The sequence below is a fragment of the Antechinus flavipes genome, chromosome 2 (genome assembly GCF_016432865.1).
Source record: "Antechinus flavipes isolate AdamAnt ecotype Samford, QLD, Australia chromosome 2, AdamAnt_v2, whole genome shotgun sequence".
NCBI classification, from domain to species: domain Eukaryota; kingdom Metazoa; phylum Chordata; class Mammalia; order Dasyuromorphia; family Dasyuridae; genus Antechinus; species Antechinus flavipes.
This window is the reverse complement of record NC_067399.1, coordinates 311,442,852-311,466,792: the sequence shown is the minus strand read 5'-3', so window position 1 is coordinate 311,466,792 and position 23,941 is coordinate 311,442,852. Positions and strand designations below refer to the sequence as shown.

The 23,941-nt window shown below is 35.3% G+C and overlaps 1 long non-coding RNA gene across 2 annotated transcripts in view; it reads right to left on the bottom strand.

Annotated features, from left to right (window-relative positions):
* Positions 1-23,941, bottom strand: part of LOC127549444 (uncharacterized) — a 62,388-nt gene that overhangs the window by 19,643 nt on the left and 18,804 nt on the right. For both annotated transcript variants that reach the window (XR_007950613.1, XR_007950612.1), the window contains exon 2: positions 121-238. This is a non-coding gene — a long non-coding RNA (uncharacterized LOC127549444). The remainder of the gene's footprint in view (positions 1-120; positions 239-23,941) is intronic.

The window sequence follows — 23,941 nt, the reverse complement described above, 5'->3', positions numbered from 1 at the left end:
CTGACATCTTTTAAACTTTTCATCTAATTGAAGATCTGAAAGGAAGAATAAGTCTTCTACAGTAGAAACCAGTAAAAATTACATTTTGAGGTATATAGACATGACTTAAAAAATACCCACCTCCAAATACAAAAGAAATTCTCCACAAGGAATTATTTTAGAAGTTGACCTTTCCTCACCATAGTTGACAGCAGTACCTCAGTCAGGAGCATATGCCTTTACCTCAAGAGATGACTTCCTGAAACAATTTGTATAAAATACATTTTTGTAGACCCAATCATATTTCATGTGAAGAGAGATTGCAATTTTTAAAACCTCCATAGAAAAACTTTTGGTAAAGCCAATGAATTAAAATGAAACACTTTTTAAAACTTAAATAAGAATTATTGATAGGTGCTAACTAATATGTACTTTTTAGATTTAATTTTTCTCTACATAATTTTCTTAAACCTATGTCAGTTTTATCAGGAATTCAAGAAACAAAAACTCAGAATTATCCTGCTTTTTTTACTCTGTTATACCTTGATGCTTTTAATTCTGATGATGTTAAGTTACTTTTTTGTGTCATAGACCCTTTTAGTAAATTGGTGGAGCTTTCTCAAAGTCATGTTTTTAAATGAATAAAATATGTAGAATTACGGAGATAATGTTGAAAATCAGATATTAAGGTATATATGTGTATATACCTTCTCCTTACCCCTTCCCCCAGATGGCAGATAGACCAATATATGTTAAATATGTTAAAGTAGAAGTTAAATACAATATATGTATACATGTCCATACAGTTATTTTGCTGTACAATAAGAATTGGAGTTTGAAATAGTGTGTGTGTGTGTGTGTTACAGTATATATATATGTGTGTGTGTGTGTGTGTGTGTGTGTGTGTATGTACATATATTCATTTACACATATAAATGTGCATGTACATACACATATAATTATAAATTTAATGACCCCAGCTTAAACACTCCAGATTTGATGATTTCTAAGATCCCTTAAAGCTCAAATTTTCTAAGATTCTTTTTCTGTGTCAACACAAAATTTTCAGATTTTGACTCAATTTCTAAGGGAGACTAGAATGGGAAAATCTGCCAGTTATCTTCCTTCCATATATTGGATCACTTACTGATTGGGGGAGGCAGTAGGGAAAGGAAGGGGAAAAAAATAAAACATAGGGTTTTGTAGGAGTGAATGTCCAAAATAATCCATGTATAAGTTTTGAAAATAAAAAGTTTTAATTAAAACAAAAAACAAAAAAAGGCTAACATTAAGATGCAGCAGAGAACTATCTTTGTAATTGGTCTTTCTCCTCTCTTATTCTCTTTCTCTGTCTACCATGAGGAAATCCATATCAATTCATACTCAACTGAATGGGTGCAGGAGTCTTTTGAAGAATAATACTGTGTTTTTTGTTTTTTGTTTTTTGTTTTAGCAAAATATGGCACTTGTTCTGGAGCAACTACATTCATACTGACAGGATAAATCCCTAGAATACACAGCTATTACATTTCCCTTCAGGATTCTAAGAATATTGCAATGAATTGGGAGTGTACTGTCTTTTTAATGTTATAGTTAATGAGCCTCATCTAGCACATCATCTCCCATACCAATTGGCCAGCCAGTGACTTAGATTTAAGAAATGGGAATTTACTATGGTGACATAGTTGTTTTAAAACTCTACCTCGTCCCATACCCTATACAAAAAAAGTCCAAAACTGTGACACAATCTGCCACAAATTTATATAAAACCAAAATAATAGACATAAGCATAGTGTACATAGAGCAAATAAGCTAACATATGCTTGATGCTAGAGGTTTCTTGAGTCCTCTTTGTGGGATTCTTACGAAGTTCCTACTAAATGATGTAGTTTTTCCTCTGAGATCCTTGTACAACATTGAATATGCTTTTTTTCTTCTTTTTTTTATTATAGCTTTTTATTTACAAGATATATGCATGGGTTATTTTTCAGCACTGACAATTACAAAACCTTTTGTTCCAACTTTTCCCCTCCCTCCCCTCACCCCTTCCCCCAGATGGCAGATAAACCAATACATGTTAAATATGTTAAAGTATAAGTTAAATACAATATATGTATACCTGTCCATACAGTTATTTTGCTGTACAATAAGAATTGGAGTATGAAATAGTGTACTATTAGCCTATGAAGGAAATCAAAAACGCAGGCAGACAAAAATAGAGGGATTGGGAATTCTACGTAGTTGTTCATAGTCATCTCCCAGATTTCTTTCACTGGGTATGGCTAGTTCAATTCATTACTGCTCTGTTGGAACTGATTTGGTTCATCACATCCATCAGAATTGATCATCATATAATATTGTTGTTGAAGTATATAATGATGTCCTGGTCCTACTCATTTCACTCGGCATCAGTTCATGTAAGTCTCTCCAGGCCTTTTTGAAATCATCCTGCTGGTCATTTCTTACAGAACAATAATATTCCATAATATTCATATACCACAATTTAGTCAACCATTCTCCAATTGATGGGCATCCACTCAGTTTCCAATTTCTGGCCGTTACAAACAGGGCTGCCACAAACATTTTTGCACATGTGGGTCTCTTTTCCTTCTTTAAAATCTCTTTGGAATATAAACCCAATAGTAACACTGCTGGATCAAAGGATGTGCACAGTTTGATAACTTTTTGAGCATAGTTTCAAATAATTCTCCAGAATGGCTGGATTTTGAATGTGCTTTTTTCTCACTGAAGACAATCTATCCTTAACTATTAATATGGACTACCTCTAGTATTGCTGTTCTAAGTTAGAATAGTGATGAAAAGACAAAATTCTAGATTTTTCCAAAACTCACACTAACCTATCTCTGGATAAGAAAGAGGCATAAGGAATGTCAAGTTACTTTCCTCTCAGGGATTGGCTGGTGGGTTCTATCATTAAGCACCCAGATATTTAAGCTTTTGATTCCAAGCCAACATCCCAGTTTGATACAAACCCCATAGAAGAGATCATTTCTTAATCCATGTGAACAGATTTCCTATCACACCTAGCTTTCACATCCTAGTCTTGAATTAATGGAGATGTCCAGACATTGTCCCCACTATTTACTCTTCTTACTGGTTGATTCATTTTGTTGTATTCTCACCTGAAAAAAAAGGGTTAAAATTTTACTGTGTTCTCACATAAAAGGCATCTAAAGATATTCAGTCATTTTAAGTGGAATGGAATGGCACATTCAGGATTCTAAGAGAGCAGTAGATTTGTGGCTATTTCTTGAATGTTTATTGTTTATCATTATTTTGTTTTTTTGTTAAGAACTCTATGTTCACTTCTTGATTTTATGCTGAAAGTAAAACCACTGTATTCAAAGGTGTGTGTGTGTTTATGTGTGTGTGTGTGTGTGTGTGTGTGTGTGTGTGTGTGTGTGTGTGTGTATGCTTCTTTGAGGAACCACCACTATTATTCTGAATTCACATCATTAAAACTCATTGAAATACATCAAGTTCAAAATGCATTAGCCAGTGAGGCAGGGACTAAGAATTAAGTTTTGACTGGTAGATGTACGAATCCATATATGCTTAAAGACATCAAATGGCACTGTGTAGAAAAAAGAGCAAAGAAATAGATGGGCTCAGAATCTCTCTGATAACCACACAAAACAGGGAACTCCCTAGCTACTAATTCCAAACGATATTGCCTATACTCAGGTCATCAGTCTCATATGACTCAGCCCTCTACCACTAAAATGTTAAACTCTGACCTATGAAAACATCCTATGCTCTGAATTTTTGCCTTATCTGGTTTATAAACTAGTCTTCTACATCATCTCCCACCCACTATTTCTAACCAAGATGCTCCTGTCTTCCTTTTTTATATGTTGTCTTTCCCATTTGAAGTTAAGCTCTTTAATGGCAGAGATTTATCTTGTTTGTATTTGTTATCATCTTTCACATTATGGGCAATTCTGAACTAAAGGTAATAATATGAACCAAATAATACAATCCATTCAGCAATATTATTTGTATGAATATAGTAACATTAAAGCAATTATTTCTCAAACATAGTATAAGCAGCTATTTCAAGAAACTTATTAGCTCCAGAAGCCCAATAATCATTTAACTTAGTCATACCTTAGTGCCTATCAAAGACACCACTCAATCTAACCTTTATAAGCACAGACCTCCAGGAATAGGAACTTATAATGACTCAAATGGAATGACATTGTTAGATATTCCAGAGCTAAAGTCTGAGCTACACAGTATATTGAATAGTGTACTGGGTCTGGAGTCAAGAAGTCCTGGTTTTCAAATACAGACCCAGATACTAAATTAGATCTATAATCTTGGACAAATCACTTGATTTCTGTCTGCATCAGTATCTTACGAGAATTAGATGTAATAATGTTTATAAAGATTTTGCAAACCTTAAATCTACAAATGCAAAGCTTATTCCAGTTTCCACTCAGAAAAGGCAGACTTAAATGTCATTTGATAAGTAAAAACCACCAAAATACCCAGGTATGGAATATGGATTCTCTCAAATCAGGAGAATTCAATAAGCTTCTGAGCATTTTTCTTTGTAGATTGAACATGTGTCAATACAGACTATAAAAAGATCATCTGAATTTTCCACCACTGAATATCTCTAAGACTCAGTAAATGCTTAAGTTTCTTTTAATAAGTCTCTCATCCCGTATCTCTCATTAACTATTATCTGATTTAGAGCCTCTGCCACTGTGGCCTTAATCTAAGCCAAGCAGCATTGCATAATAAATATAATGGTGGACAGGGGTAGACATCCTCTTAAGTTAAAATCTGGCCTTAAACATCTATTAGCTGCATGTCCCTGGCCAAGTCACTTAACACTGTTTACCTCAGTTTCCTCATTTGTAAAATGAGCTGAAAAAGGAAATGGCAAACCACTTCAGTGCCTTCACCAAGAAAACCTCAAAGGAGGTCATAAAAAAATGGACTCAACTGAAAAAAAAAACTGAACAACAACAATAATATTAGACTTCATTGTGTCTAGTACATGGGGTTCTTTTGGATCTTTGTCCACGAAAATCTAGCAATATGAATGAAAGTTCAAATAGCTGTGAGGAAAGGGTAAAAATATACTCCACTCTTTTCCAAACAAAAAGAGAACTGTGCCAACTGGTCTCAGTCACAGGGTTAGAGAAGAAAATTGGATGGAGACTGACACTAACCTAGGTTCTAGTCTGTCTGATCCACTATGACGACAAAAGGAGAAATAACCACAGTAGTCATGATGATGATTTTATCTAGCTCCTCATAATCTCCTGTCAAGTGTCAGATACTAGATATGTCTTCCTTTGGCCACAAAGTGTTATTATAAGGGGAATTTTTATGATGTAATTCTCCATCCTGGATAATAAATCTCCATTATTAGGCAGGAAATAAATTTCCTTCCTCTACCCCCAACCTAATATTATTTAATACTAATTATATTTAGTAGTAATAACATCAAGTAAGTTAGATGGCTTAAAGGCCATCCATTCAACCCTACCCACAAAAATAAATAGAAGTTAATAAAAGTACTGATGTAGGTAATGACCCTGAAGAATTCATAATATATATGCCTACAACACATTCGCACTGATCAGCTATTACAACGGGTTCTAAAGAGAAGGTCTTCCCCCAGCCTCTACCAGAACAATAATACACCTTCCCTTCAGTGATTTTGTCCCTCATAATTCCTAATAGAAAGTAAGACCATCCTATCAACTAATTGAATCAGCTGGTATAATAGACGATAAATGTTTAGCACTCCTCTTCCTTTCTAAACCACAATAACTCAATAATATGGAGAATTGGTTGTAAAGAGAATCCATATTTATGGAACCAAGTATGCAGACATCCCCACTTGATCTACCTAAAAAAAAAAGAATAAAGAGAGCTTCCTAACTATAGCAACCTCCAACTAATTCAACTGATTTTGCAATCTTTCCTAGTCATAGAATTCTCTGACAAATTTTCTAACTGCCGATCAGACCACAGTTTCATTATCCATTGTTCTAAAGTTTCATTTATTTATTTAAATTTCTCTTTTAAGTGTCCCAAGGTCCTTAATTTAAAAAATTAAATGATTACATACATCTGTCTCTAATCACTAAAAAAAAAGGCAAAAAAAAAAAAAAAACTTGCCTTGATATCACAGCATTTCCATACATGTCAATGAAAACCAAATAATGCTTCTGACATTATTATAGTTGAAACACTTTCCTCTGATACATATTGTACCAATTCCAATAGATTAACTAAAATCTTCGTCTTTTCCAAAAATAAAGTTCTTCCTCTTGGGCCAAACAGTACAAATCTAATCTCTACTCTATATAATAATCACTTACATAAGCTCTTTTTTCAAGACTATACATGGTCTCTTTTCAAGGCTAAATACCTGCATTTCTTTCAACAGCTTCTCACTGACATGGACTCTAGGCTGTTATTTTATGTGATAAACTTGTACACAAAAATCATAGGATCCTATGAAATCATTGATCCATCTTCAGGGAAGCAGTGTTTTGAATTGATTCTCTGCTAGTAGTTTGCTGATCATGAATCAATTGAGTAACCTTTCTTCCATTGTATCCCACCACTACCACTACCCCATGAAAAATAACATGCATATGTGAGATGGTTACTTGAGGTTAAGGGAGCCTGAAAATTTGTAGTCATAAAAGCAGAACAGAGCTGACTCTTACAAATATTAATGTCATAACCCTAACTTCATTAAATTTCTACTCTAATCAACCCCGTAATCTGGCTCAAGTTTAGTAAATATTAACCAAGGTATTGAATGAATTAAATTGTTCTAAGTATCTCTTAAGAATACATATGGTCTTAAGAATGGCATTGGTTAGTGTATAAAGTTCTATTATTCAGTCCCTTCTCCTTGAGTGACATTGCTTGATCCTTACACAATATGGTCTTTGAGTCTTCCAGCTTAGATTTTGTTTTCCCCTTCAGGATTTCATTATATCCCTTGAGTTTGCTGGGATTGCCATTAGAAGTTCATTTGAGTCTAAATACTGTTGATTTCTTCTTCCCATTTCCCTCATCATTCATAAACTTGCTAAATATTTTTGGTGTGACATCAAAATAGCTCCATTTTCTGAATGTTCTGTTATTCTCATTATCTGTACATCATTTCTTCACCTTCCTGCCCCACCCCCAAAGTCTGTTTTTCTACTTCAGCCTTCTTTATCCTGTGACTCCCAACTTTCCTCTCATAGCAGCTGCCACCATGGTAGAATTGGCTCTAAGAGTAAGGAAACAGTGGCTCAGATGAGTCTTTTGACAACCAACAAGACGAGGTCCCTTTCAGTGGAGATTCTGGTTTCTTCACAGAAGTATTTAGGGCTCTTTTAGTCCCTTCTTAGATATTGGCTGCCATTCTCATACCTTCAGCTCCCCAGTTTATGGCTTCAAAACATTAATGACCAACTCTCTGGTTGTTGAAATAGCGATATTATTACTTATATTACATTTTGAATTCTACCAGAGTCACTGATCATGCTGCTCCAAGAACCAGCCTACCCTATTCATTCCTACCTCAGACAAGAAACCAATGAACCTTCCTTCTAATGAGTAGTCAATTTTAAATTCAATCCAAGAGACAAGATGATTAGCAGGCTAACTATTTATTTGCTCCTTGGTAAAATATTCCTTTGAGCTTCCTCAAAGAATAGAGGGAATCATCATCCCTAGAAACTAAAAGGCATTTTTTTGAACCACCATCTTTACTCAGAATATTGTTACCTGGCTTTTTCCTCTAAGACATTGAAAGGAAATAATAACAGGAAATGAAACAAACAGGATGTGTGAGATAAGAAGAAATGAAAAATATAATAAGCAGATTTATACATTATATTCATCAACTGCAGAACTAGAACTAAAACTCTGATCTTATTATCAAACCAGAACTTTTCCCATTCTGCTCTTCCACATCTATTTTCTCCTTATTGAAAGTACTTAACCAATGAGTGCTTATTTCTCTTCTTAAAACTAATACATTATATCTCCTCTAAAATAGAAAACTCTATATAAAGAACTTTTCCTCTTCCACAGTAATAGGGCTAATTCCCACCTTTGACACTGAGCACCTTTGTGACTTTCGACAAATCGACTTGACCTAGATGGCCTCTGATTTTCCTTCTACCTCCAGACCTGCAATCTTATGCTGCCATAAGGACATTCCTGAACACTTTTGTCTCCTCTATTAAATGTCAAATATCAATCTGCAATGTTTTAATTGTCCACCAAAAACTACACTATACTAAACAAAGCTGAATTTCACAAAGGCAGAACACACTTTCCATGAACTTTGAGGAACTATCCTCAAAGCTATCATCTGCCACCCTTATACTATATTTCTTTCTGTTTTTTAGCAACAAGCTGAATTTTGGGTGGCCATCAAAAACATGATAAATTTTTTTGGTCTGCCTAAACACTCAACCACCCACCTGACTCTTGGCAAAGATACTGGAGTGATTTGCCATTTTCTTCAACTTATTTTTCACATGAGGAAACTGAGGCAAACAGAGCTAAGTAACCTGTCCAGGGTCACACAGTTAATAAGTGTCAGGTCATATTTGAACTTAGTTCTTCTTGATTGCAGGCCCAGCACTCTATCACTAAGCCATCTAGCTGCACTTTATAAGATAATGCACTCTATAATCTCTACCTTGTGTCACATGTATTCATCAGACTATCTGTCCACTAGTCAGATGTGTTGGAGAATCCAGGCACACCCAGAGTTAATTAAGCATGAAGGCCAACCAAAACACATGGTTATGACTTATGTGTTGCCTAACACCCCCACGGGAATAACAGTTTGCTTTCTAGTTTTGGTTAAAGCAAAATCCACTTATGCTAGTTGAATGGAACTTAAGGCAAAGTCAGGCTCATTTCAGATGTAACCCTAATTCCTTCCAATTGCCAGCAGGGCCCCGGGCCATTTGGCAGCTCAGATACATGCCTAAGGGGCCAGTTCATTGAAGGACTACTAGCTACAGAGATGGGGAACTCTAACTTCTTCATAAATCTAATAATCAAAGCAAAAACTGCAAAAGGCACAATTTCGCATTGTTCAGGAAGGCAAACCTTTGCCTAGAAAGTCGGTACAAATGCCCATAGATCAGAAATAGATCTTCAATGAAGAGTTCATTGTTTGCTGTGAACCTTTCTTAGGATAGAGTGCATAAGTATAGACAAAGGATCTGTGATTCTCAGAAAGAGAAATCTCAGTAAATGAAGAGCAAATGGGTGGTCTTGGCCACGAGTTTCTTGAGCTGACTTAAAATGCATCTTCACCTTTTAAACTGTTTGCCTTTCTCCAAAACTCAGTCCAATTACCACCTCCTCTTTGAAGTCTTTTCTGATTGTCCCCATTCTCCTCAACTAAAAGTTTTCTGTGTCTCCCTGACCCTCTCAGAGTACTAGTTCAGACTTCTTACCATTCATTTTCTAATTTGTGTTGTAGTTGATTGTATATATGTCTTATTATTAAAAGACCTCCTGAGTTTGAATCCTGCCTCAGACACTTACTGGCCATATGATACTGGGCACATCATTTAATCTCTATTTGCCTCAGTTTTCTCATTTATAAAATGGGGATAATAACAGCACTTAGAAGGCTAAGTGAGGATCAAATGATATAATATATGCAAGATTTGCCTATATATTTTAAAACACTATATAAAAGTTACTATAGCATTCTTACTTATTATCCTTGAGAGCAGGAAAGATTATATCATAGGTGATCTAGAATCAACATTAAGCATGTATTTATTAAATATCTACTATGTTCCAGGCATTGTGTGTTTGTCTTAGTCTCACTGCTCTGAGGTTCCCTCTCTTCTTGATAAGGGACAAGACAAGACTCCCATGGCTTCAGTGCTTTCTAAAAGAGCGGAGCTGGAGGATAGCAGCACCAGCACAAAGGAGAAGGAAAAAGGGAAAATAAAAAAGGCATCCAGAGTAAAAACATAAATCAGGTGTGGAACACTCAGTTTTAAGGGGACACTAAGCAATAAAAAACAAAAATCATAGAATAATTACAATCAGCTGAGGGGCTGGTAAGCAAACCCCACTGGGACATTTGTAACAGGGATGCTCGTGAGCTATTTTACACTTCACCACCACTGAGTAAAGCCTGATCAATGCCAAGTAGGCTCTTTTCTTCTCATTGGTTTTTCTCTCTGTGGGTGATTCCTCCCCTCTCAGTTGTTTTGCTGATACCACCTTTGCCGTTGTCTCTGTTCTCATGGTTGCCTCTCTTTTAGCAGCTACCCCCTGCCCACGCCCTTCTTTGGGGGAAAAGGAGATGCTATGAAAAAGGAAAAGGCCAGATACCTTTTTAGATCTCACAAGGTCCTGAATCAAAAGGGAAAAGATGACAAAAGGTGATGCCCTTATTCTAAATACAGGCTTGCCTAGGCAGACGTGTTCATAAGCCAATTTGGTGTTGGGACATATTCCCCATTTCTAGGTATCATCTTGAACTCAGAAGCTCATCCTTACATGTCTTGACCAGCAGAAAAGTGGTTCTTTAATATAAACTTGGAGTTTCTGTTCAACAACCACTGGGGAAAAAATCCCAATGCCAGCATCCTGTTCATTTACTGGATAGTAGAACCAAACGAAGGTACTTTGGCATCATTAAGCATTTAACAAAATCAAGTTTACTTAATACTAAGATAGCAAGCATATAAAACAAGAACCTATTAGGTTAGTAGGCCCCTCCTCTTCTGTACATGAAAACTTATTTGATCAGCAGGACTGGGTATTGTGACTCATGTGATATTGAGCCATCTATCAAGTCAGGATAGTAGGAATTTCATGACCTGAGGTGACCAGGAAGCCAAGTCAACCCAGCCAGAAACCAGTGGGAAGTTGTTCACTTGACAATTAAGATGTCACCCTCTGATGTCATTGGTCATCTTCCAAACAAAGGAACAACTTGAACTTTCCCTTATATCCAAAGTAATCAAGTCTTGGCCTTTTCCTAACCTGCTTATGTCTTGAGGGTGGGGGAGTGAAGGGAAATGGTAGATATTGGTTCTCTCACAACAACCAATTAAATAGTTGCTATGGCCAAAAGGAAAGGTCCCTCTATTACACATCCTCAAAAGGGTGCTACACATAAAATATAAACATATAAAGCAATGTATGTGTATAAGAATATAAAAAACAAAGTTTAAGTATATATAGGCCATCTTCAAAGTAAATATGAAGTAACAGAAAGAGGAACTGGAAACTGAGGTTATCATAAAAGGCATCATGTAGGAGAGAAGAGATGTCACCTAAGCTGAGCTCTGAAGGTAGCTAGGGCTTTAAGGAGGTAAAGATGAAGAGGAGAGGAAATAGCCTATGCAGAGGCTGATGCTGTTTGTAGAACTGAATTTGAAATAAGCTATTGTTGTTCAGTTGTCAGGACCAAACTTTAATCTGTCTATGCCTATGTGTGGAGTTCTCCATCCAAAGAGATCCTTAAGTTAGAGTTAATGGTAACATTATGATTTTCTCTATAAGACAAAAAGATATAAACCAAAATGACACTCACATAGTGAGGTGAAACATTTTCTTAAACTGAGGCATTTTTAAGTCCAGCAGTCAACACCAAAGATAACATGGCTCAACAACCATTTCAGATGGACCAGGTAAAGAGGGCCCTTTGGCCTTCATCATTAAACAATGTGTAATGAGAAGGTTGGCACTTTTAACTACTTTAGTGGCATCTTCTCTGTCTCCTGAGAAATCTTAATGTTTTTGGCACATAGAGCTCTGTGAAGGAAGTATTTCTTTAAAATCCTTACATGGATACTGATGGCCTGGGCTACCAATAACATCAGGGCAGAAAAAGTCTGAGGTAAAATATGGTCTCAGGATAGAAGATTAGAGCAGAGGACTCTGTTTTTTTTTCTTTGAAGCACTCTTTTCTTTCTTGGGCCAACTGCCTTTCTCAGTGCACACTCAATTGTGAGTGAATTTACATAGGCTGGTATCAATTAGATGAAATAATTTATGTTATTACTTTTTAGAAGGAAAGTGTTCTGCATCAGAAAGGGAGGCCTTTCCTTCCCACTTGGACCACTCCCTATGGTTAACATTTCCAGGTACATATTAAAATACCTCAGGGTTACCTGGTACTTTGCTTTAAAGGGGCTTAATAAGTTTGCAACTATATCTATCTATATGTGGCCACACATCCAGATGAAAACAGAAAAGAAAAAAAAAGTCAACAAGTATGAAATATTCCTTATCACCAAAACTATAAATAAATAACATTCATCTAGAGTTTAAAGTTTTACAAAGCATTTTATATGTACTGTTATAAAAGTTTTAGTTCAGTTTTAGCCTTATGAAAGCTTATTAAAAATAAAACTAAACTAAGACTCTTGCCATCTTCCATATTCTCAACTGAACATACAATAATCTCTTAAAGTAAGTTTTATGTGTATTATTATCCCCATTTTTTTCTAATATGAAGCAAGTTAGGATTGGAGAGGCTCAGTGACTCACCCATGGTAATATTGCTTATATTAGAGAAAGAATTTGAATGGAAGTTCTACTGACTCTTGTAAAAGTGATGGTTCTACCACATAAATTTCTATTTATTGAGAAACTACTATGTGACAATATGGTTTTAACCTCTATGAGAGGGATGCAGGGAAAAATATAATAAAATATAATAATATTTTGTCATTGGTAATTTCCATTGCTAGTTTGTACTATGACCCAAATTTTCTGATACTCCAGATCTAGCAGGTCACTAAGTGGACAATCTAAGTATTCCCTTTTTAAATAGTGGAGGTATATGGACAAAACAACTCCACTATCCCTCAAGAAGATACCCTACTTTCTTTTGGGGGGTGACTTTTTCTTAGAAAGCCTGAAGGGTACGGGAAGCTCTTCTTCCATGCCCTGTGATGTCTTGATGTCTTGGCCTGGATTGGTCTCACAGGGTCTAAATGAAAAGTATTTACTCCTTTTTAGACCCCATGTTATGTTCTGGAGATAAAAATACAAAAAACAAAGACAGTTGTTATCCTTAAGTTCTAACACTCCAAAAGACACACACACACACACACACACACACACACACACACACAGAGACACACAGAGAGAGACAAGACAAGAGATACACACAGGAAGAAAGAAAGACGTAGACACAAGGAAAGAAAAAGAAACAGAAAGAGACAGAGACAGACAGCTGTCTATAAAGGTGAGTGGTATAACTGAAATGTTTTACTTTGGAAAGTCTCAGATATTGTGATTAGAATGGGGCAATCAATTAAGATGTCCTTTTTTGAAGCAATGATGTTAATTTAATTGCAGTTTCTAGTGAATGAGAATAATTGGATGACGTTTTCTCAGTTTGAGACTAAGTCACATGATCCCTATTCCCATAGTGGGAAGATGAGGCCTTGTACCCTGGGTTGCAGGGAGTCATGTGATCGCTAAAGGTCAGACCCACAGGAAGTGACATGACCTGTGGAAAGCAGACAACATTGGTGACCATTGGTCAAGGATGGTTACATCCTTTTAGTCTATTCAATGAAAAGTCTTGGGTCTTTTGCTTTTTAAAATCCCAACAATCCAGAAGCTGTTCAGGTTGCATGAATACATGGCGGGAGCTGGAATGGCTCCAGGTGTGTGTCTGGGCCTCTTTGTACCTGAAGATGTCTCTGAATAGTTAATTTGGGAAAGGGGTCTAGCACCCGTCCCACACACTAGGACAAGAGATTAAAAAGGGATGGAAATGAAAACCACTGTAACAGAAGGGTAGCAAGTGACTGGATAGAAGACAAAGTCCCTAGGTAAGAAATCAAGAGTTTAGTGACATAACCCCTCCAGGACATAATCCATGAATGCCAGATTTGTAGCATGAAGCAAAAACAACATCAGTTAAAAAAAAAAAAATAGGGTAAAGGAGCATTGTCCCAGGATAGAAAATTGAAACTAAGGAAAATGGTTGTTGCTTTTCCTGGAGTTTCTCCCTTCTCTGTCTAACTTCTAATATCTTGACTGTTCTCATCTATCTTTTCAAGATAATGGAATCTCAGAATTGGAAGAGACCTTGTTGATCAAATACTCTGAGGGTCACTAAAGTGCTACAGACACTATAGGCAACCTAAAAATGTTTTTTGCATTTTTAAATAAAGTATATTTAAGAATGGTTTTTACATTAAGATATATTTAAATATAAAAATGTAAAATCCATTTTTAAATAAAGTATATTTTAAAAATCTAAAAACCGTTCTTTGCTCAAAGTTTTGTAAAAAATAGAGTATGGGCAGGATTTGGCTCTTAGCAGTAGTTTGCTAACCCCTGATCTAGTCAAATAGTCATTTAAATTAGAATCCATTCTGCAATATCTCGTCTTGAAGACTTATATTGAGAAAAACCCATTAACCTCTGAAAACAGCCCACGGCACTTTTGGCTACCTCTAATTGTTAGAATTTTTTCCCTTATATTACATTTAAATATGCTTCTCAATTTCTGTCCATTATGCTGTTCTATCCTTTATCAAGCTGTTATATCCTTTATCCCAAATCCTATATCAAGCAGAAAAATCTCTGTTCTATATGACAATCCTTCAAATATTTGAAGACAGCTATTGTAGTCCCATTACATTTTATCTTAAGACAAAACACTTCTATCTAGTTCATTCAACTGATTTTATGTCATTATTTCAAGCCTTTTGACCATTCTCTTTTGTTCAAAGCTCTTTCTCTTTGTATAGCCCAAACCTATAGCTATTAGCTATTTCCCACACTTTCTGTCCTACTACTTGTCTTTATCAAACATGTATCTCTCCTAGCACCATTAGGGAAGAACCAACTACAGTTTTCCTACTGAATTTTCTAATAGCAACAGAGCAATTGTAGAACTTCTCCATAGATTAGCTCTCTGTTCCTTTTCTCAGAATCCTAGGGAAAGAAACTTATTTGACAGTACTCTTTTTCCAAGATCCCTTTTCCTGTTCAATGTATTAGACCACAGATTGACTAATACTCCCTTAATTCACACTAAGTCCTTATTCTTCAACTATGTCCTTCCTGGATATAGTATCGGAGAATTTTTCCCTCTCTTCTAGCAGAGTCTAATTTCAAATCCATGAATTTTTTTCCCTCTTTACAAATTGATTTCATAAATAATAGAGAATCCAGCAAAACCAGAATCTCTTTCTCTCAGCTTACCCATTATTTGAATTTTCTCAAACCTTTATGTCTAGAAAGCCCTTCTCCCAACTCAGTACTAAATGGGACCAGGTGAAGACTTCTCAGACTGTAGGACCCTAGGCTTAAATTTTAGGAAGTCACCATAATCCCTGTTCTCAGAAGGCTATAGGCAGAAAAGGTCAAACCCTAGGTGTAAACTTCAGGAAGTGATATGACCCACAGGAAGAAGACAACATTGCTGACCATTGGTCAATGGTTACTTCCTTTTCAGTCCATCCAATGAATTTAAAAATCAATAGGAAGGAAGGGGAGGGATTGAAACCGAGTTTTTTTATTATTTAATTCATTCCCTCTTTTCAGTCTGGGTCACACAACATGCTGGGTTGCTCAGCTGGTGAACTTGGACCTCTCTTTGCAAAGACCAAATAACTACATTCTATTTGTATCTGAAGATTCCTTTGAGTAATCACTTTGGATAAGGGGATCTAGCACCCTATTCCACACAATTTCCCTGCTACAAGATGCAGCAAAAATGTTATACTCACCAGGAAAGCTTCACTGATCCCATAAATATAAATGACCTTTCCTTCCTTTGACCTCAACTAGTATTTATTTACATCATTTTTTATATCCTTATCATATTCTGAATTGCCCCCTGAGGGTAGAGAATATTGTATCAAAATAATAAAAAGAAAATTTTAGAACAATGTATAACTTTACATTTCTTTTTTTGGTTTTGTTTTAATTTTTAGTCTACATATAAATATAAGACATAAAAATACTAAGAGTCTTGACTTAGGACCACAGTTAGAATCGCCAATTTTGTGGGTACCAAAATTAGAGTTTCACAGTTACAGGATGAATTTGTTTTCTCATAATTCTGCCATGTGAAAACTGTTCTTAAAAACAGTCCCACCTTTCCTTAGCTGTGCTTCTCATCTTATGTAGCTATGCTGGTACTTGGGCTTACACAAGACTTTCTAATTTGGTTACATGACCAAAAGTAGAAATGCAAAAAAATATTTTGAAGTATGTTCAATATAAAATGAATTTATCTCAAGTAGAAACGATTTGTGAACCATTAGAGAAAACATATGTTTAAACATCAAATTGAATATTATAAATTCTAAATGTTATAGAATGTTAAAGAACTGGATTACCTAAGAGAAATATATTGGGATCTCAGCCTATTTTATTTTTTACTCATTAAATACATTTTATAAAGACTAATTAAGTTTTGCTGCCAAGCAGTAAGAGCTATACTAGTTGGGATTCTTGAATAACTGTGATGTCAAAGAAACTGAGGCAAAGCAGAGATTAGAGGTTTTTAATATTTTAATAGTGGAGAAGTTGGGCTTGCCATACTAGCCAATTTGGATGGGACTCTTGTCTCAAAGCATCCAGGAAGGAGCAAGTAATTCCAGAGACTTTTATAGGGCTCTATGGATCAGAGAAACAAAGAGGGGTGAAGGGAGTAGAAAGACAGCTGGTGAGTGGAAATTCCAGGGAAGGACCATAACTTTTTAATCTTGACAGATTAGAGGTGAAGAAGAAGATGGAGCAGGAGACAGGAAGTCTGAAGCAGAAGATAAGCAGAAGTTTGAGATAAGCTATATGGAGTTTTATGACTCTTCAGAATGCCAGAGTAGCCAGAGGTTCACAGCCCTAATTTTCAGTCCTAATAGCCAAGAAGGGAGGGGTTGCCACCAGGAAAACTGAGGCAGAACAATTCAGGGAAACTGAGGCATTATATAATATTATTAGAAACCCCATCAATTTGAGGGTTGATAGATAAAACTCTAAAGTAGTAGCAGTGATTGCCCTCTGGAGATCCAATTGATCACTAGAAATGGGAGTTGTAGTAGTAGCCTCAGAGAGGATGGAATTTTATATGTTGTTAGTGATATTCTTCATTCCTTATGTCTGGTAATAAGTTAACTACTTTTTATCTATTTGGAATATCTTTTATGTACATTTATTTCTATATATATATATTATTCTCCCTCTTCCCATTATATTCTTAAGTCCCTTGAAAATAAACTATCTTGTTTTTGTTTCCCTGGTGACAATCACAATATCTTATATACAATAGGTGTTTGGTAAGTGTTAACCAAATTAAGTTAATTGAATGAGCAACAATGGATCCAAAGTTATCAAAATTCTACTTCTAGTTTTCTTATCCATGTAATACACAAATGGACAACTATATTTCACTATTGAGAATGTTAGCTGGAAATATTTTTGAATCAAGGCCTTCATTTCCCAATCTCCATAAAAATGCAGTTCAATATGACTCCATACTTCACTCTAATGTTTTAGACTACATTTTATTTAATTATATGTTGCCATTTATTGATGAGACAGTTTGATTTAGGATATATTTGACTAAAGTGTTATCGATAATTAAATAGTCTGAGTGACACTGAATGGTAGTAGAGACAATTAAAAAAGAGTTACTTGGTATGCTCTTTATCTGTCAAGTGAATTGATTTATCAGCTTCTCACAAGTGAATGTCAAAAACAATTTATTGGCATTTTAATAGGAAGAGGCTTGATAAAATACCAGCAGATGGTATTATGGGTAATGACCCAGACTATAATGATTTTAGTAATGACTTGTCTTCTCTATTTACCTGTACTCAACCAAAATGTGCACATGCATATAAATGTGTACAAAAGCACAAAACATATTATTCAGCTGAAACAGATGGTCTTATACCACTAAGTGGTTTAAATTATAAAACACATTATAACAATGAGAATGCAAAACTGGTTAAAGCAACCACAATATAACTCCACCACACCCCCCAAAACAAACAACAAATGGAAACATGGATTGCTATTGTTTGGGGAATAGTTGGGAAAAAACCTTCTATATGAATATTAATCAGAGGCAACATGAAAATTGATTAAAAGGAATTCAGAGAGTCATCAAAAGACTTATATGAACAGCAGAGTGAAGAAAGCAGGAAGAAAATTATATATGAAATAGCTATAAGAACATAAGTGAAAATAACCCTAAAAGGTATCAAAATTTAGATTAAATACAGTAGAACTAACCTTGAGACTGATGGTTGAAAATATTGCTCTATTATTGACTTAAAAGAGTTGAGGAACTAGGAGTACAGAATGTTTCATATGCTTCAGATTGGTCACTGTGTTGGTCAGTTTTCCTTAACTGTTTGTGGGAGTGGGGATAGGGGGAGGGGTTTAAGGCTTCAATAAAACTATCTTTTTAAAAAACATTATAAATAAAGTCATATCAGAAATATTTGGAGAAAAATAGGATATGTTTGGCTGGGATGATGCCTAAACAATTTATAGAGGAGATCACTAAAGATAAAATAGATAATTTCAATTATATGAAATTGAAAGCCTATTGCACTAGAAAAATCAATACAGCTAGGATAAGAAGGTAAACTTTCTGCTGGAAAAAAAATTTTAGAATCAATTTTTTTTTCTAATAAGAATCTGATGTCCAAGATAAACAGAGAATTACAAATATATTAAACCAAAAAGAATTCTCTATTATCAGTGGTCAAAGTATATGAACAAATAAATACTTCTTAATAAAAGAATTACAGACTATTAACCTTATGAAATATGTTGCTACATTAATAATAGAAATTTAAATAACTCTTGAATTTTCACCTCTGTCTAGTTATATGAGCTAATTCTCAGGTTTAGCAGAGCAATGGAGCTCTCTTATGTATTTGTTAATGATCTATAAATAGTTCTATGGTAACCATTATCACCATTTCATTAAAAGGTGAAAGGAAACTCCAGAATACAATTCACATATCTATTTAGTGAGATTTACTAAAAGATATTGCTAATATAAATTACCAGTGGCTGATATAATAAGTGTTAGAAGTGTAGGAACTGCCATAGGAAGCCCCAGATGAAAGATGTGCCCCCTCTGGTATGTAGAGTTTCTTCTGATCTCACTATATAATAAATTATAAAGAGCTTAACACATTTCATGACATAAGTAAACACTAAATAAATATTAAGTACTATTATTATATGCAACTATTATTATATGCAAGTATTAGTCTTACTAAACTATTTTCTTTTTTCTTTTTCAAAAATTTGACAGGGGCAGATAGGTAGTGCAATGGATAGAACACCAGCCCCATAAATCAGGAGGACCTGAGTTCAAAATTGATCTCAGACATTTAACACTTCCTTGACAAATTACTTAACCTCAATTGCCTCAGCCAAAAAAAAAAAAAAAAAAAAATTGACAAAGGGAAGTTTCAAGAAGGTAGAAAAATACTAAAACTGAACATGATATAAAAACAAAAAATATCAATAAAGAAAACCAAAAAAAAAAAAAAAATCAGTGGGAAGAATGACCTTTCTGCCTTGAAGGGTTGACTTTTTATTAAACTAGACCTCTGAATATATCAGTATGAGAAACTTTCAGGAACGTCCCTTTGCCGATGATGTCTCCTTCTATTGTATTAGAGTTTAGCTCATTTGATATTATGGAAATACAATAGATATATAGTATATAATTTTATGAGTATAAAATAAAGAATCCTTTCATATGGTAAAAACAGATTAAATACGCAAAATTTCAGAAAAAAAGATCTTCAGCTGAAAGGAATTATATTCAGTTTTTCCCAATTCCACACTATTCTAAGCCTGTACTTGTGAAAAAGGCATGTTGCATGTAATTTCTTCTGAGGAGAGAGGGATTATTATCTTCTTCCTATCAATCTTCAAGCAAGTTTCTGCTTTCCCTAAAGCAGATAGTTAGTTCTTATCATTCAGACAGTAAGTCAACAAACATTTATTGAGTAACTACAAAATAAGACACAATTATTACTAAGGTTATAAAGAAATATGTCAGTCTGTTCAACAAAAATGTATAGAATCTATAGAAGTAACCATAATACAGATCTATTTTAAAATAGCAAATATGATAGTGTGGGCCCACTAATAAAATAATTATCTTTGTCAATGAGAGCACATTTTGAATCAGTAAATCAAAATTAAGTATAAAAAAGACCTAGATAATTTCTGGAATTAATTAAATTTATTTGGAGTACAAAGAAGCTTCTTCTGACTGAGTGGTCAAAATAATGCCCTATGGAACCTATAAAAACAAAAAAAACAGGAAACTAGTTCAGAAGCAAAGATAATTAATTCTGAGCTTAGAGTCTAGAAGATTTTGAACTTCCCAGTTTCTCATTTGTATCTTAGAAACATCCCCAGAACAGTTGTTTACAGTATTTCAGATACAATATTTCCATCAGTAGTCAAAGTTAGATTTGATGGAGGTTCAAGGCTTTATACAAAGTACTCCATTCCCACTTAAAGAATATATATGTATGATTAAGAGAACTATATTGAGAACATGGGCTATGTTACCCTTTTGCCACATGTACACTCTAAACTCAAACCCACTTTTCCATGGATTTTGTATGCATTTATTGGAAAGTGTTCCATACTTTTAAAGAGATGTATACATTAAGTATTCTTACTATACCATCTTAGTAAATACAAATTTCTATAAACAAATTGTCTTGCTGACTAATATCAACCAATATTCATGGGAGGAAGTATATCAGTGGGGGTTTGAAAGTCCTCACTGTACCACCTCTCCAATTCCTCAGGGCTATTCCTAGATTTTGAGAGGACTAATGGCCTCCTGAACACTAAGATCCCAACCTGCCAGGGCAAGTGAGGGGATCTTCAGATTTTACATGCGTAACAACAACAACAACAATTACAACAATAATAATATTTCAAAGTTTACAAAGTGTTTTACATACATGATTTGAAATTTGATACCATTAGAGAAATATAAACAAAGAACTAATAGACTTCAGAAGAGGAGAGATTATTGACAAAACAGCAAAAGCTGCTTGGAGAATATTAACATTTGATAAGACCCTTGAAAGATAAGTAGGATTTAGATAAATATAAAAGAACATTCCTCTCAGATGGGACAACACAAGTAAAATATCAAAGGATTTACTTCTGTAATAAAAAAGTGATTGCAAAGTATAAATTTCTAAGTTGACTGATTAATCCAAGTTTAGAATTGTTAAGTGATTTGTCCAAAGTCACACTATATTTCAATAAGTCACAGAGACAGGAAAGTGTGGGAAGCATGGGTCTAGTTCTGAGCATGTTCATTGAGCATAATGTGTATTGAATGGAAGATGAGACTGCTACTTGGGACTAAACTGTAAAGATTCATGAATGCTGACTATTTGCATTTTATCCTGAAGGAAATTGTAATGCTTTGAAGGTTATTACTATTATCGTTATTTTAAAATGTGTATAATATTATAATAATGATATTTGCATAGATAAGCTCCTTAAGGAAGAGCCTAATCATCTGTTAACTCATTTTTCTTTGGTTGATTGATTTCTTTTTGCCTGACTTTTCTCAGCCATGGGTGTGGGTAATCTTAACTACCTTCTGGATAATATTCCCTGACCTTGCTGAAGCAAAATTATTTTTGGAAGCATTCCCTAGAGAAAAAGACCAGGCCAAGTATAGTGAAGTCTTATCTTCAGTCTGCCCCAAAGGCAGTTTCATTTTAGGTATTGAAAGGTTAGTCCCCTTGGAAAACTCTAAAGTACAGTAGTCTGGGCAGAGCCCAAAGAGTTTGGTCCAAGAGCAAGAAGCCCTGGCACAGAGAAGAAATACCACCACTGGCTCCCTTGACCTTGATGACATCAGAAGGGATTAGGGAGATTCATCAACCTGCTCTCCCATACGCCTCAGGGCACAGCTGAGTCAACTCTAGGCACAGATGCAGAGCAAGTAGAAATAGTAATGGGTTATTTCAGGAAATCTGGACTGTCTATGGATATGGTGCTACCTGCATCTGACCATGATATGAACTCAGTTCTAGCAAACACTTCTGGGAAAGCAGAGTCTGCTTCATCTGAAATGTTAGGGAAGCTTAAAGAAATCTCTAGGAGGCAGCTAGGTGGCACAGAAAATAGAGCATCAGCCCTAAAGTCAGGAGGACCTGAGTTCAAATTTGTTCTCAGACACTAACACTTCCTAGCTGTGTGACCCTGGGCAAGTCACAATCCCAATTGTCTCAGAAAAAAAAAATAGAAAAAGAAATCGAGTTTCTTCTATCATCTGACTTAGTGCCTTTAAACATAAGCAATTAATGATGGGATAAAGACAAGGATACCACGCTGATTTCACTGGAAACTCCCTTCACAGAGACAGATCCTCATTTCCTCTGCAACCCACAAAGAATTGCCTGAGAGTATTATAGGTCAAGTAACTTGGTCTGCATCACACCTCCATAATGGGCCTTGAATCTAGTTCTCACTGACTCTATATCCACCTCACCAGACTACCTTTAAACAATAGTAAAGAAGGAAAAGAAGATTGATGACCAAGATATTTTGTCAATTAGTGCCAGCAGTATCTTCCTGTCAGGGCCAACTTGAAGACAAGTTCTCAAAAGTTGGCCATTTTGGTCCTTGACTGTTATATATTTATGTATATAATTAATCCCTACTGCAACATCCAGGTCTATGCTCTTTGGCATTGCCTCATTCTCTTTCCTTTCCATCACCCTCAAAAACATCCCCTTCTCCTGTTTACTTATAATTCTATTTCCTTAGTTGACCAATTCACCTTCAGAATAATAAACATTTAAGGTTTTCAAAGTTCTTGATCTATATTACATGTCATAAAATCTTCACAATCCTGTGGGGTAAGTATAATCATTTTCCTCATTTTACAGGTAAGAAATAGAGGTTCAACAGAGTTAAATGACTTGCACAGGGTCACAGAATCAGAAAATATCTGAGACCAGACTTAAACACAGGTCCTCCTGACCTCAAGTCCCACTTTTTATCTATTAGATCATAGTGGCCTTTCTAACATCATTTGACAATGGATTAGGAATAAGGATCTGAGTCCTAGCACTATTCCTAACTAATGTCTATGATCTTGGATATCCAATTGAATTCAGTAAGCATTATTTAGCAAGAAGGGCTCCTTCCAGACTATACCAGAAACAGTGAAAAGTGGAGACACTTTGGGGAGGGACAAGCTTTCCAATTGTCTCAAAGTATACCATATAGGCTGCTCACAAAGCCCTCCAACATGTTGTACCTGCTAATTTTGTAAACCTAAATTAGCTGGGATTTTTTTCCAAAGTTGCAGATTTCTTAAACACTGAATTCATTTAAAAAGTAGATATGAAAGATACCTGTGCCTACCTGCATTTTGTGCATATCTACCTGTACTTCATTTGGAAATCTGAACTAGGCCAGAGCTATCTTGTTCCTGGCTCTCTCTTCTTGCTCTACAGATTTGTTCTCATTACTATGATGCAAGCCTCCCTTGCCTCACTCCACCCCACAGAGTATTCTCCCTTTTCCAAAGAAGATGTTTATTCCACAGTCTGGGTGTTAACTCGCCCTGAAGCCAGTAGAATATGGGATTCATTAGGAATATGATGAAACCATGTTCTGAAGGGCTGAGGACTTACTTAGCTCTTGGTTTGGTTCTGTTTTCCTGTTGTGCTTCTTGTATTTGCCAACTAGAAGGCAATCTGACTTGTGCCAGCCCCTGAATGCTCCCTGAATAAGATTATCTTTGCAACCTTGATGGTGAGTCTCTTTGGCCATTATCTCAGAGTGAAATGTTACAGAGGAAAAGAAAGAAAGGTACTGTCTAGCTGGTTTGTACAGTTTTCCTCCTATGAATTTGGGCTACTAATACTTGTAGAAACACCCAGGAACAGGTCTAACAATCTGC